We start from the raw sequence: 19,084 nt of genomic DNA, 5'->3' as shown, positions 1-19,084 counted from the left end.
GGCCCTGCCGGGTCACCCTAACGGAACCAAGACCATCGTTGTCAAAGACCAGAACATCCAGACCTGACAGTCTGGACTCCTGCCAGCGGCGCGGAGACCCAGGGACAGCCGGGGAGCCCCAGGAATACCAATTCATGTCTCAGATAATGAGCCTGTACCCCGCCTCCGAGAGGACCGGGTACTGGTGGGCACAGCCAATAGCCAGCAGTAGCTGCAGCACATCTGTGGGAGCCCGAAGTACACGGTGGGGTGTAAGGATAGCACCATCCTTCGTCTCAACTTCTCTTCCCTCCGCCAGGGGTGGGAGAGTGTTGGGACGGACCACCTGGTTAGCATCTACTGCATGCCCGTGGTGACCAAGGTGTCCCAGGCACCCGAGACCTCCTCCATCATGTGCTGGGATGTGTCCCCCACGGCTGCCTGATGGTTACTGGGGTCCAGGGGCTGCTCCTGATGTACCAGATCACGTACTGAGGGGCTTGCCCCTGTTGTCCCGACTCCGGGTCCTTTTTTTTGGTCTTTTTTTTCCCCCAGGGATGGGGGGCAGGTGGTAGTGGTGACGTGTGGTGTGGGGATGCTGAGTTTCTTTGGCATTACGAGACTGGACTGGTGATCTTTGCCACATGCAGTAAAGCAACTGAGGGAAACAATAACCCCCCCACCACATATAGATGTTATGTATATATGCATATATACATGTATCTGTGTGTTTACATACATATTACATATACACACAGTCATGTCTCTGGACTGTCAATTATATACCGTTGATTCTTTTGCCAAAGTTCTATTTTTCAATTACGATGGCTTCATATTTTTTTTTAATCAGGTAAGGGAGGTTCTACCTCGCACAATCCATCGTATGAATACATGTTATAATAAAATGCCATTTTTGGCTATCAAGTTTTGCAAGCAAACGTTAATTAATTTTCTGCAATAAACTTTTATCATTTTGTAAGTGTGATCTCTACACATTGTGCATGCCTGTGAGTCAGGCACGGACTGGACCGTGGCCTGTGCTCCCAGCTGGCCTGCCGCACGACCGAGAATGGTCTCCACCAGTCACAAATTACATCTGTTTGTGCCTCTATTTGTTAGACAATCTGGCACCAGGAACAGCTGAGAGGAAAGATTTGAAAACAGCTTGCTTGACTGATGTGTCTAGAGTTATCTCTAAATCCAAATAAAATGTTAAGTGCTATCAAGAAAACATAAATCAGGCATGTCTCTCTTTGAGCCATGAGAAGATCTTGCTACAGCTTTTATGACACCCATTTGTGAGAGACTGGCTTGCATTCAAAGACAGAATTTAGATCTGCTTGCTCCACACAATTAATTAGGTTGCATTTTTAACCTGATTGAGCTGCGAGGTGTAGCACAGGGCCTAGCATTTAAGTCATGGTGACAAAACTATTGGAACTAGGATTGCCAGCCAGGTAAGAGGAATATAGCACCTACTAAGAGTGCAGAACGTGGCTGATACCAAAGAACATGTTGGGAGAGCAGCTATGATCCAGGAGATGTGTTTGTGGGTAATGAGACATCGATCAGGATGGGCACGAACAACACAGGGTAGCTGAACAAAACACCAGTAGGACATCACCTTGCGGGAGATCCCAGTACTGAACTTCGTGGGTTATAACAAGAAGTTTTCAAGGGAACCCTCCTACACTGTTGTCCAGAATATAAATTGGTGCAGCCACTATGGAAAACAGTAAGGAGGTTCCTCAAACAACTAAAAATAGAGTTGCCATATGATCCAGCAATCCTACTCCTGGGCAAATATCCAGACAACACTATAATTTGAAAAGATACATGCACCCCTACGTTCATAGCAGCACTACTTACAATAGTTAAGATGTGGAAACAACCTCGATGTCCATCAACAGATGAATGGATAAAGAAGATGGAATACTATGAAATACTACTCAGCCGTAGTATACAATGGAATACTACAATGGAATACTACTCAGCCGCAAAAAAGAACTGAAATAATGCCATTTGCAGTTACATGGATGGACCTAGAGATTATCATATTAAGTGAAGTAAGTCAGAAAGAGAAAGACAAATACCATATGATATCACTTATATGTGGAATCTAAAATATGACACAAATGAACTTATCTACGAAACAGAAACAGAATCACAGATGTAAAGAACAGACTTGCAGTTGCCAAGGCAGGGGCGGGGAGGGGAGGGATGGATTGGGAGTTTGAGATTAGCAGATGCAAACTATTATATATAGAATGGATAAACAACAAGGTCCTACTGTATAGCACAGGGAATTATATTCAGTATCCTGTAATAAACCATAATACAAAAGAATATGAAAAAGAATATAAATATATAACTGAATCACCTCGCTGTACACCAGAAACTAACACAACATCATAAATCAACTATACTTCAATAAAAAAAAGAAAGTTTTCACATTTTTATATTTGTGAAAACCCTAAAGGCCACATGAGGGTGCAAATGGACCTCTTCTTCAGGCAAAGCTTTGTTTTTTAAAAAAAAATTTCCTAACTGTTGTATTAGATGCCATCAGTTAACACCAGCTCTGCCTAATTTAGGCAGAAAAGCAATTACTGGAAGAATATTGTGAAGCTCCCAGAATCAACGGAAAGGCTAGTGAATCGAACTTGAAAAATGGGTAAAAACCAAGGAAAGTTAGGCAGGAGGCACTACGTCAAGGCCATGCCCCAGGAGCAGTTGGGCTCTGGTGACGTCTTGGCACCAGCACCTCTACCCTCTACCATGGCTGCCCTGCGCCATGTCAGTGAATGAATTCTCACGTGACTTTGGCTTTTGCTGACTCACTTAAGACTGGAAGTAGTGGTCAGGAACATCTGATTGGCTGATCCTGGTTGTGTGCCCACCCGGGTTTGGAGGCAAGTGGGGGAGAATCTGGAAACTTGGGCTTCTTTATGTAAGGCTGGGCCTTGACTCCTTAGCAAGACTGTTGAGAGTGGGAGGGGAGGGAGTCTGGGTGTTGGGTAGTGAAACAAAACAAAACAAAAAAACCCCACAAACACAAATATAATATATCAGCAATGGATTTCTATACCTGAAATTTTAACATTTTGAATATTTGTTACTTATAAAAATCTGTTTCTGTTTTCTGCAATAATTTGTTCTTAAAAGTCTAATGCGTAAGGTCCGTTTTTTTCCCACTTTTTGTGAAAGGAATACTTTTTTCTTTACTCTTTCTTTTGATAGGGTCCTGGTATATCTCCCCAGTAATAGGGTGCTTACAGCGCCCCCTGGTTCTCCCTAAACGTCACTTGGGTCTTCATAAGGAAGGCTGGTCTCCAGCTCCTTGATCTAGTAGCCCAAACTGAGTGCAGAGGGACCTAGGGCATTGGGCAGCCTTGGCAGGTAAGTCTCATTTCTGAAGTAAATCTCATCTGTCTCTCTCAAAACTTACATGCCAGATACCACATCTTTCCTGGCGCAGCATAAGCCACGGAAACCTGGTGTAAATGTGCCACCTACAGAAGACTGTTCCCCACCTCCACCTACCCCCATTTTAGCACTCTGAACAGTTAGCGGCCTGGGCTTAGGCAAAAGTTTTCCAACATCACCCTTGCCAGCAGCCAGTGGTTTGACAAAGCCATCCAGGGCTCAGACCTCTCAGGTTAACTACTCTCAAATCTGGCTGGATTCCCCCAAGGCACTTATACCAGCGAATCTGGCGAGGAGCAGCTGCCCAAGACCCTCGAGGAGGAGGGTTTTTCTTATGATCTGGTGGTTCATTTCCATCTCAAGCAGCCCTAGACCATATAAACTAATGTATATTTATGGCATTCAGAATTTCTTCTTAATTTTTGAAAGCCTCTAATTTCTAAGGCAAGAGTTTGCAAGTCAATCCTGATTAACCTTCTTTAAGCAGATCCCATGTGCCCTGTAATGAAAAGAAATTCCAGCATTTGGATGGTACCCTTCCCTGGTTTCTTATATGAATGTAGCTGTTTCTCCATTTCTTGGCTGATTTCACTAGCCACTGGGAAGAGAAATATTAAACATCTGTTGTCAAGTAGCTACCTTCCCACAGATGGCAACGAGATCTGCGTTTGTTCTTTTTATATTTTATTTCACCTCTTCCTTTGAGTTCCTGTCTCATTGCTTTCTCTTGGCATTCATAAAAAGGTACGAGGCAAAAATGAATTAGGCGAGAAAAGAAGTAGCACATTTCTCTCATACCCCACACATCGTGGACAGGTGGTTTCCCTTGGGCTCTACTTCTCTCCCTGCTCTCACATTTACCTAGTTAACAACTGATCAGCTCAAATGCTCTCCTCTCTGTGGCGGTCATCTCAGACCGGCCTCACCATTGCGGGACCCACATCAGCACCCAGAGTGCCCCCCCACAGGGCTCTAAACATGCCTCTCTCACACCTATTGTACTCTTCCATCATTGTCCATGCACTCACAGCATCTCCCTAGCCAGACTGTGAACTCCCTGATAGTTACCCGTCACTGGATCCCCAAGGTCAAGTTGAGTTTGTGAAATGAATGAACAGGTTTGGGAAAGAGATAGAAAAGACAAGAAGAAAACTTTTCTTAGAACCTCTAGATTGTTCCTAAATTGGTAACATCTAAGATCTCTCACACTTTGTTCAACCAATTTGGGAGGACAAATGTGAAGAAAGAGCTAGATTATGGGGCTGATAACCATTTCTGTTTATTCTGCTAAAAGCATAGTGCGTGTGTTAGAGGCTAACAATGTAAATAATTACTAACAGCAAATAAAGTATATAAACATAGCTTTGGATAACAGTTTCTATATAATTCCCATTTCTTTATAATGAATGCCCTATTCTGCATTTATTATTAGAAAAACGAATTGTCCACTGTGGAAGAGCTACCCATCACCCTCACAGCTCCTAAGCAATATACAATCTCGTCTTTTATGGCTCTCAGCTGCACCCTGCCTGGAAGATGCTTTAGACGTGAGCCAACTTTTGACGTCTAACAAATGCCCAGTAAAAGACACTTCGAATTCCAGTTGGACTGAACTTGCCCTTGCTCCAGAGGGCACATAAATGAATAAATACATCGTGCACACACATATGCGCGCATGCAATCCTCAGAGCAGCTGTGTTATATTATAAGTTGGAGGCCTTTTGTTAGTTCAGATGTTTCAGGTCTGTAAAAGCACTCTGGAGAAGAAATAAATATTATGAGTAAGTCTCGTTTCCAGGCTTATAGTGGAGAAACACTTACTAGCACGGTTTACTACAGCTTTATACTCAAACAATCTCGTAAAAGAATACCAGCATTACTCACTCAGCACATGACTGCTAAGACAAGATGGTGTTTGTTTTATTCTCTAAATATTCAAAACATGATTTCATTCAGACCATTTCCCAGATGGATTTTCTTTTCAGTAAAACTAATCAGGATAATCATGGATCACGGACCCACTTTCTTCTTTTTTTTTCTTAAAGCATTCATCTTTCTTTTACTTTACCAAATATTGAATATTAACAAAACTTCACAATGAGAGAGACAAGATATATACATTTGAATTGTCAAAGGAGAGGCAGGAAGCTGGGCAGGAACTCAACGTGGACTCTAGATCATTCCATTTGAGGTTTTGGGCTTTTGCTGTGAAGGCTCAGGGTCTGAGGCTGACAAATTAGGCAACAAGAGGAGAATGTACTGAAGACTGATATAAATGTGAATTTATTAATTTACAAGGAGAAAGGACTCTCATAATAACCAAAATACTATAAGTCTGCCTATCAGTGCACTCTCTTCTTATCGTTAAACTCTATGTGAAGCCAAATTATAACAAGATTGTTTAGTGAACATGAAGTCAGAACAAAGGGACGGGGGAAGTTGATTTTTAATGGCAATGAGAGCCTGATATGTCCATATCCCTATGAGGTCTTGTTAAGGGGATTAGAAACACTCTGCCATGCTCTTCCCAAAGCCTGGTACATTCTTCCCCCATTCTTCATTAACTTTTACTAATCCATCTAATCTTAGCTTAATTATCACTTTCTTAGAGAGACCTTTTCTGGTCTTCTTATCTAAGAAAGGGTCCCCACTGTACACTCCAGAGCACTCTGTAATTTCTCTTTATAGCACTTACCTCGATTTGTACTTATATACTTATTTGTTGCTTCAAGTCCTGTCTACCTGCAGACTCTAAGTTCCAGGAGAGTGGGCATCATGTTTGAGTCCCACCAGGTTTTCAGTACCAACCACAGCACCTGGCACCTCTGCAAGCATTCAGTACATATTTGTTAAATGAATGTTCATCCAGAAGCTGCCTGGAGTAGTGGCTAAGAGCACAGGTGCTGGATTCAGGCTCCCCAGATTGAAATTCTGGCTCTGCCTCTTAATAACTATGGGAGCCTGAGCAAATTACAGAATAAGATCCCTTATCTTACGATAAGGGAGGACACTGATAGTGCCTGCCTCACAGCATTCTAATGAGGATTAAATAAGATAATAGATGGAAAATACTTGAAACCCTGACTGGCACAGTAATCACTCAAGCAGAGTTAGATCTTAATAGTTTCTTTCAAAGCATAATTCCAAGAAAAATTGAAAGCCTGATTGCTAAAACTCAATTTCCCTGGGAATTATTAGGATGAGTACCATCAATACTAATCTCTGAAGATATTTATTTATGTTCCCATGGTTTAGCAGACCATCTTTCTGATTAAAAAATCCTTTATTATTAAATATGTGGATATATTGAAACAAGTCATACTCAAGCCCTTCCAGCCTAGAATTCACTTTATCTTCTCATGATGTTTTGTGTCTATGTACTGATCCGCTGTGCATGGGCGACAGAGCTTAACTCTAATGGCAGCTGTATTATCCTCATTTCTGAGTTTTTGGGAGGGCCACCTCTGTAACAATGAATTACGGACAATACTCAAGGTGGATATTTTATAAAATTTAGTAAGCAAAGAAGAAGAACACAATAAACACACAAAATTCTGTAAGAACAGAGGTAATCATTATTGTATTCATTTGTTTTAAACGCTTTACTGATAAACACTATGGGGCATGCACCATATTTGCAATGAATTAGCATTGTAGTTTTTGCCCCCCTGCCGCCCCCCTGTGGGTTTCACTTGGGTGCTTATGGGTAAGCGCCTGGACACTAGGAGAAAAGCTGTCAAGCTGTCAATCAACTTGTCAGTCAAATGACACAGGACACAGGGAGGGGCCACCACTCTAAAAAAAACCCAACCCTACCCCACTGCAGGGCTGCTTCTGGTTTCCAACAGCCCGCTCTCATCCTTTCTCGGGACTGTACTTTTGCTCTGCTTAATAAAACTCTGGCTGCTTAAAAATGCTCTATGCCTCTCAACTGAATTCTTTCCCTCAAGAGGGCAAGAACTGAGGAAACGGCCGATCCACCGGTGATAGACAGATAAGAAATAAATCCATATACATATAGTCAACTATAATTTTTGAGAAAGGAGACATGAAAACACAATGAGGGAAGGATAGTTTCTTCAATAAATGGTGTTGGGAAAACTGGATATTCCCATGCAAGAGAATGAAATTAGACATCTGTCTTACAACATACACAGAAATCAACCCAAAGTGGAGTAAGACTTAAAAGAATGACCTGAAACGGTAAAACTTGTAGAGGAAAACATGGGAGAAAATCTCCTTGACATCCATCTTGACAGTGATTTTTTAGATTTGACACCAAAAGTAAAGGCAATAAAAGCAAAAATAAATAAGTGGGACTACATCAAACTAAAAAGCTTCTGCACAGCAAAGGAAACCAACAACAAAATGAGAAGGCAACCTACTGAATGGGAGAAAATACTTGCAAATCATATATCTGATAAGGGGTTAATATCCAAAATATATCAAGAACTCATACAACTCAGTAAAAACAAACAAATGGGGCTTCCCTGGTGGCATAGTGGTTAAGAATCTGCCTGCCAACGTAGGGGACACGGGTTCGAGCCCTGGTCTGGAAAGATCCCACATGTCACGGAGCAACTAAGCCCATGCGCCATAACTACTGAGCCTGCGCTCTAGACCCCGTGCGCCACAACTACTGAGCCTGCGTGCCACAACTACTGAAGCCCATGCGCCTAGAGCCCATGCTCCGCAACAAGAGAAGCCACCGCAATGAGAAGCCCATGCACCCCAACAAAGAGTAGCCCCCACTCGCCGCAACTAGAGAAAGCCCGCACACAGCAACAAAGACCCAATGCAGCCAAAGATAAATAAATTTTTTTAAAAACCCAACAAATTGAAAAATTGGAGGAGGAACTGAGTAGACACTTTTCCAAAGAAGACATACAAATGGCTAACAGGTACATAAAAATGTGCTCAACATCACTAGCCATCCGGGAAATGCAAATCAAAACCACAATCAGATATCACCTCCTACCTATTAAAATGGCTATCAGCCAAAACCAAGCAATAGCAAGTTCTGACAAGGATGTGGAGAAAACAGAACCATTTTTCACCTTTGGTAAGAATATAAATTGGGGCAGCCACTGTGGAGGTTCCTCAAAATATTCAAAATAGAACTACCTTATGATCCAGCAGTCCCACTTCTGGGTATTTACCCAAAAGAAATGAAATCGTAATCTCAGAGAGATATCTGTACTCCCATGTTCAACGCAGCATTATTCAAAATAGTCAACATATGGAAACAATTTAAGTATCCATCAACGGATGAGTCGATAAAGAAAATGTGGTATACGCGTACAATGGAACATTATTCAGCCTTAAAAGAAGAAGGAATCCTTGCCAGCATTTGGTGCTGTCAGTGTCCAGGACTTTGGACATTTTAATAGGTGTGTAGTGGCATCTCACTGTTGTTTTAACTTGCATTTCTCTGAAAACATATTATGTAAAACAGATTTTTCATATGCTTAATTTGCCATCTGTGTATCCTCTTTGCTGAGGTGTCTGTTAGGGTCTTTGGCCCACTTTTGGATTGGGTTGTTTGTTTTCTTGTCATTGAGTTTTAGGAGCTCTTTGTGTATTTTGGGTAGCAGTCCTTTGTCAGATGTGTCCTTTGCAAAAATGTTCTAACACTTTGTGGCTTGTCTTCTCATTATCTTGACATTGTCTTTTTTTTTTTTAGGTAGTGAAATTAGAGGAAGCTTTATTATTTATAGTATTCTTCCCTTAATCTATTTTATACCATGCTAATTGTAAAATAATTTGCACTCATTTTTTGAAATATGTGAACATTAATGTTCATCATTTATACATTTCATTATACCTGGAATATAGAATTAGTAAACTAGAAAAGAGAACTGGTACAATGCTTGTTCATCCTATTTGGAGAATAAAGCTGGGGAAAGGAATTAACAATTATGAATGCTAATTTATTATGAGCTAGATATTGCCCTTGTTCACAAAATACATCATCCCCTTTTAACTTCATCACTCCATGAGAAAGTTTCATTACCATCTTTTTTTTAAGACTATTTTTTAGAGCAGTTTGTGGTTTACATCAAAATTGAGAAGAAGGTAAAGAGATTTTCCACATACCTTCTGTCCCTACATGCGCATAACTTCCCCCATTATCAACATCACTCACCAGAATGATACATTCTTTAACAAGGATGAATCGATATTGACGAATCATAATCACCCAAAGTCTGCAGTTTACCTTAGGGTTCACTCTTGGTGCTGTGGACCAAGGATTTGGACAAATGTATAATGACATGTATCCATCATTATAATATAATACATAATATTTTCACTGCCCTAAAAAACATTGTCTTTTGCAGAGCAGGCTTTAATTTTAATAAATTCCAGCTTGTCAATTAAAAAAAAAAGAAGGAAATACAGCCATTTTTGACAACCTGGATGAACCTGGAGGACATTACGGTAAGCAAAGTAAGTGAGACAGAGAAAGACAAACACTGTATTTGTGGGGGTGGAAAAAATGGGGAGAGGTTGGTAAAACAGTACAAACTTTTAGTTATAAGATGAGTAAGTTCCGAGGATCTAATGTACAGCATGATGACCACAGTTAACAATGCTGTATTGCATACTTGAAATGTACTAAGAGAATAAGTCTTACGCTTTCTCATCGGAAAAAAAAAAAAAAAAAGGTAACTATGCGAAGGGATAGATACGTTAATTACCTTGGTAGTGGAAATCATTTCACAATGTATACACATATCAAATCATCACGTTATACACTTTAAATAGATTACAATTTGTCAATTATATCTCAATAAAACTGGAAAAAACCTACAATTTTTCCACTTGAATTATCAATTACAAAGAGGTGTGTTAAAATCTTCCACAATGGTTGAAATGGTTCTATAATGGCTGTGGATTTGCCAGTTTCTCATAGTAATTCTATAATTTTTATTATAAATTATAATTATATTTCTATAACTTTATATAAATTATAATTCTATAATTTTTTGCTATATATATTCTTTATATACATATATTAGGTGCATGAAGCTACATATATGATAGTGGGTGAAGAATAGATAGACATCAATGAAACACAGTGTACAAATATAGCATCTTTCCTGTTACCCCCTCACATATGTGCTCATGGGAGTCCTTAGTAATCAATCATGGCACTCCACTCTGATGCTAAAGTTGTTCCAGAATATGTTTAACATAGTGCTCCGTGCAATCATCTTAGTCACCCTTCAAGGTAATTCCTTTTTGCCTTTCCCTTCCTTACCATCTTATTGTCCTCAAGAATTTAATACACTAAAAAGATGAGATCTCAGGTAAATGGGATAAATAAGAGATTACTTTTTAATAAATGGAGATTATTATTTATTATCTAATCAATTATTAAATTTAATTTAATAAATGGAGATTATTTAATACATGGATTAGTTAATAGATTATTTAATAATTGATACTTTAAAAAATAATGTCATATTTCTACTTTCCATGATGCTAAGGAAAATTCTGGATTGATTGAAAAATTTAATATAAAGATAATAAACTCTTAGTTGGTCTAGAAAAGAATGTAGGTTGTTATTATCTTTTCTTGGAATCCAGAGAGCTTTTATAAACATAAAAGCAGGGCCTGGGTAGCGGGCACAAGGAAAAAGTCTGATAGATTTAAGTTTTATAAAAATTTAAAAAAATTTTTTCAGTCATAAAAGGCAAACTGAATAAATGAGGAATAGATCGACAATGCATATAATACTTTAAGTTCTTAATATATACAGATCTTATAAATTAAATAAGAAAAAGACAAACATCTTAGAGGAAAAAAGAGACTAAGAACAAGCTCACATAATTTACAATAGAAGAAGTATTAACAGCCAATACACATATTGCAAAAGGTTACATTTCACACATAAAACAACACAAGATACCTATTTTACCCATCAAATTATCACAGACAGAAAGCCAAAGATTATATGATTTCACTTACATGTGGAATCTAAAAAACAAATGAACAAACATAACGAAACGGAAACAGAGTCATAGATACAGAGAACAAACAGATGGTTGCCAGAGGGGAGGGGAGTGGGGGAATGAGAAAAATAGGTGAGGGAGATTAAGAGGTACAAACTTCCAGTTACAAAATACATGAGTCATGGGTACGAAATGTACAGTGTGGGGAATACAGTCAACAATAACGTAATATCTTTGTACGGTGACAGATGCTAACTAGAATTAGCTTCGTGATCATCTTGCAATGTATAGAAATAGCGAATCACTTTGCTGTGCACCAGGAACTAATGTAGTGTTGTAGGTCAATTATTCTTCAAAAACAAACAAGCAAACAAAAAAATCTTATAGAAAAGAAGAACAGATTTGTGCTTACCAGAGGCAGGGGTGGGGGAGAGGGAATTGGATCAAGGTGGTCAAAAGGTACGAACTTCCAGTTATAACATAAATAAGTACTAGGGATGACATGTACAGCATGATTAATATAATTAACACTGCTGTATGTTCTATAAGAATGTTGTTAAGACAGTAAATCTTAAGAGTTCTCATCATCAGGAAAAAAAATTGTTTTCCTTTCATTTGTATGAAATGATGAATGTTCACTGAACTTATTGTGATAATCATTTCATGGTGTACGTAAGTCAAATCATTCTGCTGTACACCTTAAACTTACACAGTGCTGTATGTAAATTATATCTCAACAAAACTGGAAGAAAAAAATTATCATAGATAATTCAAAAAACATATCATGATAGGGTGAAAATTGGTGACACTGGTAAAAATATCTGGAAGGACATTTGGAAACATATATCAAGGGCTTCATAAATATTCACATACTTACACTCAGTAATTCCATTCCTATATTTACCTAACGGTCAGAGGATCACATGAACAAGAATGGATGAGGTGCTGATATTTTACTTCTAAGGTTAGGAATTGGAAATAACTAAAATGGGTGAACGATTGCACAGATGGTATTAATAGTATATCTGTAAGTTAGAATAAAATCCGTAATAATCAATGTTGATAGAAATGTACACAAAACAATGTGCAGTGTTCTTCAAACTTTAACATATATTCTATGTGTAACATGAAAAAAGTTGAGAAATAAATGTACAAACATGGCAATAATGTTGGTTTGCTAAGTCTGGACACTACTATTAAATGACTGACTACTGTTTTTATTGTTCTTAATGTTTTATGATTGTTTTCTTTTTCTTATTTATTTTTTACTATGAATGGCTAAAAACAGAAAAAGATTTTTAAAAAGAAAATGTCAGCAAACAAAGAGTGCCTAAAAATCACATCAGACTATTGCAGTCTTCAAATATTTCCTAATTCAGAGAAGTACAACTAAAAACGGTTTTATTAGACCACCGACAAAGAAACATCTCAAAAATATTACTTCACTCGCAAAGCTAGACAATCACAGAAAATGTCTCCTTGAGTATGTACTGTAATAATTTCTAAAGCCCTATGTAAACCGCTACTCAAAATCTCCAGAACTTTCCCTAGTCTGCACAGTTCAGTCTGGCCCTTGCCCTGGGCTAACCAAAAGCAACCTGTCCTCTGGCCCATAGGCCACACACATCCAGGCTTTGCAAAAGGGCCAGAGGTATGGCTGGTCTGCCTACCCTAATCCTGGTGATTACCGGGACATTACAAAATAAGACTTATCTGTGGGTTTATATTTTTATTAAATTAAATCTCCTGAGGGTGTCAGAGTTATGCAAAAACCGCATTTACTAATCCTTGCAACAGCTCAAAGAGATCACTGCAAAAATAGGCTGTGAATACAACTGACCCTGTCATACTGATTCAGTGTGCAGCGAAATCTTCTGAGCGTTATTTGGTCCTGCTAAGCTGTTGAGGGGCTAAATGAAGCCTTCTCTGTCCCTGAGACCGTATGTCTTTCAAAACTGGAAAATTCTTTCCAGGCCATTTGGACATTAGTACACACTTCCTGAGCCCTTATTTATCCAGCACGTCACTATAAGGGTACTGCGCTGTTTATAGAAAATGCTAGAAGATGTATCTAACACCTTGTCCAATTTGTTTAAGATGACTGGACTCAACCATATAAAGAAGCACTGTCATAGTCTGTGTGTGCAACTAGCAACTATTGCCAGGCAAGGAGAAGGGAGTGCTGACTATATTCGTTTTCTCATTGTTTAGTCACCTGGCAAAAATGAAAGCTAGCAATTTCGGCAAGCAAATGACAAAGCTACTTTCAATACGGTGTCAACAGTTCAAATATACTATGCTTTCGTTTTTGGAAATGAGGATTTCATAAATCAAATTAAATCAAACTGAAATTTAATAAACACAGAGATCTAAGAATTCAGCATGTGAATTGTGGTCTGCGATTTTCTTCCGTGCTCACGTTAGCCCTTAACTGTGCATGTTTGAAATATTCCTGACAAGGTCACCACCAACCACCATGTGGCGAAATCAGACGGACACTGCCCATCCCTAAACTCCACCACCCCTCAGCAGCATTTGACCGAATTAACCACTCCCTCCTGCTTGAGGAGTTTCCTTCTTCCCACGAGAATGCACACACCTGCTTTTCCAACTTGTCTGGCAATTGTTTCTCACTCTCTTCTGCCTTATTAACTTACTCTTCTCAGTACAGCCTCTAAAAGTTGGCATTCCTAAGAGCTCGGTCCTGGGGTCTCAAATTTGCTCCAGCTACACTTTTCCATGACGATCTCTGCTGTCTTATGATTAAACAACATCAACATGCTGAAAACTCCCGAATTTACATGGAAACCCAAGCTTTTCTTCTGAGCTTCAGCCCTAAATCTAACCTGTTTAGCAGACATTTTTATTTGTGTGTCACACAGACTTCTCAAACTTCACATCCAGAACCAAAATCATGGTTAAGAACATTTTCCTTCTTAAGCTGTTTTTTTTCCCCGTTCTAAAAAAAATCCAGTCTTCAGCATCTTAGTAAATGACACCCCGTCCATCCAGGTATTCAATCTAAAACCCTGAACATCATTTTTGAAGGACTACCTCACCAAGTCCTGATGTTCTAATTAATATCCCAGATGAAGGAGCAGTCTTTTTACAACCTAATATCGGAGGTGACATACCATTGCTTCTGCTGTGTTTTATTCATTAGAAGTGAGTCATTAAATCCAGACCACACTCAAGGAAAGGGGATTACAAAAGGGCATTCCACGTTTGGGGGCTATCTAAGAGGCTGTCAAAACACTCCCCCACTGTTCGGGCAGTGCTCCCAGCCCTGCCAAGAGCTTCTCTCCTTACAATGCCACATGGCCTAGTGGAAGCAGTTGTCGATGTTTCTTTTGGATTCCAGTGCCTGGCATGAGGCCTCGCAATGACCTGTTGAACTGAATTGAATTGTACGTCTCTAAGGCATGGCCAGAATATGTAAACAGTGCTGATGGTTGGAACTAAATTGAGAAATAAAGCTTTTAAAATGGGATGTTTCCTTTGGAGGTGGTCTAGTTCAGGGTTTTCCAATCTTTTCCACAGTCCCCTGAAAATAGATCTAATGTTTTTGAGGAATATGTGGTAGGAATCTGGAACACACCAGTTATGATGATGAGGAAGAAGGAAGGAGACAGGTGGTGAGAAACAGGGATGACTCTGTCAGCCTTGTAAGGGGCTTAAATGATAGTTTATGGTCTTCTCTGTGCCTCTCTGTCTCAGGAAACTCTGGATGAAGTTTAAGATTGAGGAAAGCAGAAGAGATGATAATACAGAGGGGCAGCTTACAGGGCACTCAGGTACTAGTTTTATTATAAGAGGAACTGAAGGAGGACATTTGCTTACCACTATCCTCAGGCTCCCAAATGATAAAGGCCAGAGAACGCCCAAATCAAATTCACTCTTTCCCTGCACACAGGATATGCCCAGAATTCCTGCCTGCCATTTTTTTCTCTAATGATCTGGGTAAATACAGTAACATAGATTATCTTTCTTCTCTACCAAAAGCATAGACTTCAAGCATCCAACCCTATGACTCCAGTCCTGTTTTTTCTCCAGTGTTGACTATGCCTTCAAACCATCATTTCCCCAAGCTGCAAAATGCAATTCTGCATGACCTAACACTCCAAATGCTCCTCTGGAGGAAAGGAAAAAAATACAACCTATGAAAGTAAGCCAAGGGAATCCCTTTTAATGCTTCACTCCTGTGTCAAAAGAATCCACCGCCAAGGCCTAAAATTCCTAGGGAGAAAGGAGGATATTGTTTCATTTATTCCTCTCTCATCATAAAATAGGTACCAGGGGTACAATACGTCAGGAACTCTGCTAGGCACAGGAATCACAAAGATAAAAGATACAAAAATCAGCCTTCGATAAGCTCACATTCAAGAGCAGGTAAGAATCCTATTGCACAGTGTGTGGTGATATAGAGAGATGGGAGCACAGGGTCAGAGCACTGATGAGAACAAAGAAGAGGGCATCCTACCTAGGTCGAGGCATCAAACGAGGCTTCTTAGGGAGGTAAGAACCAGGTGGAATCTTGAAGGACAAGCCGTGATTGGCTAGAAAAAAAAAACAGAAGAGTAACATTTCAGCAGAAAGGAAGCCATGTTAAAAGGCAGAGAGGCCAGAAAGAATGTGGTGATTTCAAGGCACTACAGTTACTCCTCAAAGAGTGTGAGGAAGGGAGGATGAGAGAAGAGGGAGGAGAGGTGAACAGAGGTTTGCCATGCTAGGGAGTGTGGAGTTTACCCCCCAAACAGTGGGAAGCCATAAAACATTCTGGGCAGGAGAACAAAGTGGCCAAATTTGTATACTAGAAGGAACTCTGACATTGGTGGAGAGAAATGATTGGCAGACCCATTAGGGGGCTGCTGTAGCGAACAGGCAATAAATTAAAGAGGGCTTAAAGTAAGGCAGTGAGGGCACTGAGAAAGGGACAAACTAGAAATGTAAATCTGATAAGATTGACATTCAATTTAAGGTTAAGGGGAAAAAAAGGGTGTCAGGGATGATTCACAGCTTAATGGCTTGAGAAGCTGAGTAGAAGATGGTGATATTGACTGAAACAAGAAGTAAAGGAATTCCCACATTTCAGGGAAGATGATGAGTCTAGTATTGGACATACTGATGCTGTAGGGACTTTGGACCAATTTCCTCTGTTACTAGGATCTTGGATTCATTTAAATGAAGACAGATCTTTTGGTCGGTAGAAATTTAGACTCCAGGTCTTGAGAGCTTTGGGAAAAGGTTTTGTATCAGATTTAATCAGCTCTGAAATCATAACACCTTCCCAAGCTGTCTCCCACAACTCCCCAAAATAACTTCCCACTACCATACAGGGATTGGGGCATATAGGGGACAAACAACCGAGACTGTCTTACTTAAAGACACAGACAGCTGTACAGGACTAGCTCTTGGTCTGTAACTAACTTACTCTAAGGAAACTTTAACATTGAAAATCACGTTTTACAGGTAATTTAGAGCCACATCAACTTGAAAAAGTTATTAATTCATGTTCAACTCTTATTTATTAAACACATTCCATACGCCAGTCACTATTCTAAAATACTTGCCTTCACAGAACTCACCAATAAGAGGAAACACGTATTCTCCAACTTTCCCACTGGCACCTTCACTTATGAGTTTGGAACTAGGTCTAGTTTCTGGAGATATGTGGGTTTCCAGAACTATTTTAGCTCAAATGAGAACAGTAGAAAGCCATTATGGAGATATGGTCTGTAAATGACATTTTCATCTTAAAAAGCCCCTTGCAGTGATGAGGAGAAAAAGCAAAGTTTGAAGGTTTTCTGTCCTCTCTGATCTCACTGTTAATTCTAGTTGAATATTAAATGGTTGTAAGATTAAAAATATTATATCTCAACTGTCAAGTTTCAGTTGCTGTGGGGTAGCCAGGTAGGTGACCACATATGCAGGTGTCTCCAAAAGAGAGATTTAATTCAAAGATACAGGTGTAGGAGTCATACATGTATAGATGTTGTCTAATGCTGTAAAATGGCTAAAACCACTCTTAGAATGTGTGTGCAAAAGAGGAATGCCAAGGACTTAATGTTGGGGAAAAAAAAAATTTAAATTCTACATGGGAAAGAAACGGTTTTATGAGGGTGACAACAAAAAATAACAAGAAAGAGCACTATGCAGAAAAGCCAAGTGAAAAAGAACTTCGAGTAAAAACAACTGGCCAATATTGTCATATGCTGAGGAAAATTCAAGTAAGATACATACTGAGATATCTATTAGCTTTGGAAGTTTTTATCTTTTTCCTTTTTGATATTTGCCTTTTGGCAATATGTTTTCCAAGGTAGACGTGAAAACTTTATGTAGTCAAATGTATTCATCCTTATATGACTTGTAGGTTTTGTATCATATGACTTTTCCCACAAGAATATACACATGTGTTTTTTTCATGCGTTCTTCTACTTTTAATTGTTTTAGAATTTTACTTTGGTGTAATATATGAGGAACATACATAATTTTTTACCTTGGTGTAATCTATGAGGTATATATATATAATTAATTTTTTAGATGGCTACCCAGTTGATAGAAGTTATCTTTTCCCACTGATTTAAAATGTCATCTATCATTTATTCAATTTCCATTGATCTATTTATAGCCTAGTACTACACTATTTTAATTATTATAGCTTTTACAATGTGTTTCAACATTTGCTAGGCAAATTACCCCTTGTTAGTCTATTTTTTCAACAACTTTCCTTGATCATTTTTTAAATTTAGTTTCCATATATGCATCCTAAAATCAGTTCTCCTACTTCCAAAAATACTACTGGAATTTCACTGGGTTTACCTTAAATGTAGAGACCACACATTATCTCGGGGGGCAATAGTTCTGCTAAAACTGTGCCTTGCTCTTTTTCTTCTTCACAAACTGCCGTTAGGAGTAAATGAAACACTATTACAGGTAGTTCTCCTTTAGGGTCTAGATCTCTAGCTCTAAGCAAGATTACCTGAACTAAGGGTACATACATAGGATTAATGTAAAACTGAGGTCCCGGTGGAGGGGGAAATACACGCTTCTATACACTAAGAAGAAAACAAACGCCCAAACCTCTCCATCATTTGTACACTTACTTGCCTGACATCTTAGGTGTTAATGTCACCGAACCAGGTTCACTCACCGGGGGCGCAGCAAGCCAGACCCTGAGATGCCAAAGTTTGCAGCAGAGAAAGGGTTTATTCACGAGGCAGCCAAACGAGGAAACGGGTGAACGAATCTCAAATCCGCGTTGGCAAAGTTGAAGGGCTCGGGATATTTATGGGATAAAGCTGGGGCGTCGGGAAAGGTGATTGGAGATAATAAACAGCTGAGGCACTTCTAGTTCTGCACAGGCGCAACTAAGCTACCGGCTTCTTCACTGGCCGCACCTCCAGAAAAGTGGCACCAGCATGTTCTGAGGGTGGAGCTCCTGGCCCTCTGACGTCAAAAGGTCACTGAGCGGACACCCGCGCATGCCCAGTTGGAGGGTCAGTGGTCCCAACCAGTTTTTTCTGGCTTAAGGGCAAACGGGACACAGCTGACTCCAAGTTTCCAAAAAAACAACTTGGGCAAACATCTCGTTGTTTAGGCTACGTGAGGCTTGGAGGAAATGGGAGTTTTTGTAAAAAACCAAATTAAAGCAAGCTTGATCCAGTGAAGGCAGGTCACAGTTTATTATTTATTAATGGCTAACTAACTGATAATTGCCCTTGGT

Source organism: Balaenoptera physalus, assembly GCF_965194825.1.
Source record: "Balaenoptera physalus genome assembly, chromosome: 7".
Taxonomy (NCBI): Eukaryota; Metazoa; Chordata; class Mammalia; order Artiodactyla; family Balaenopteridae; genus Balaenoptera; species Balaenoptera physalus.
This window is presented reverse-complemented; position numbering follows the sequence as displayed.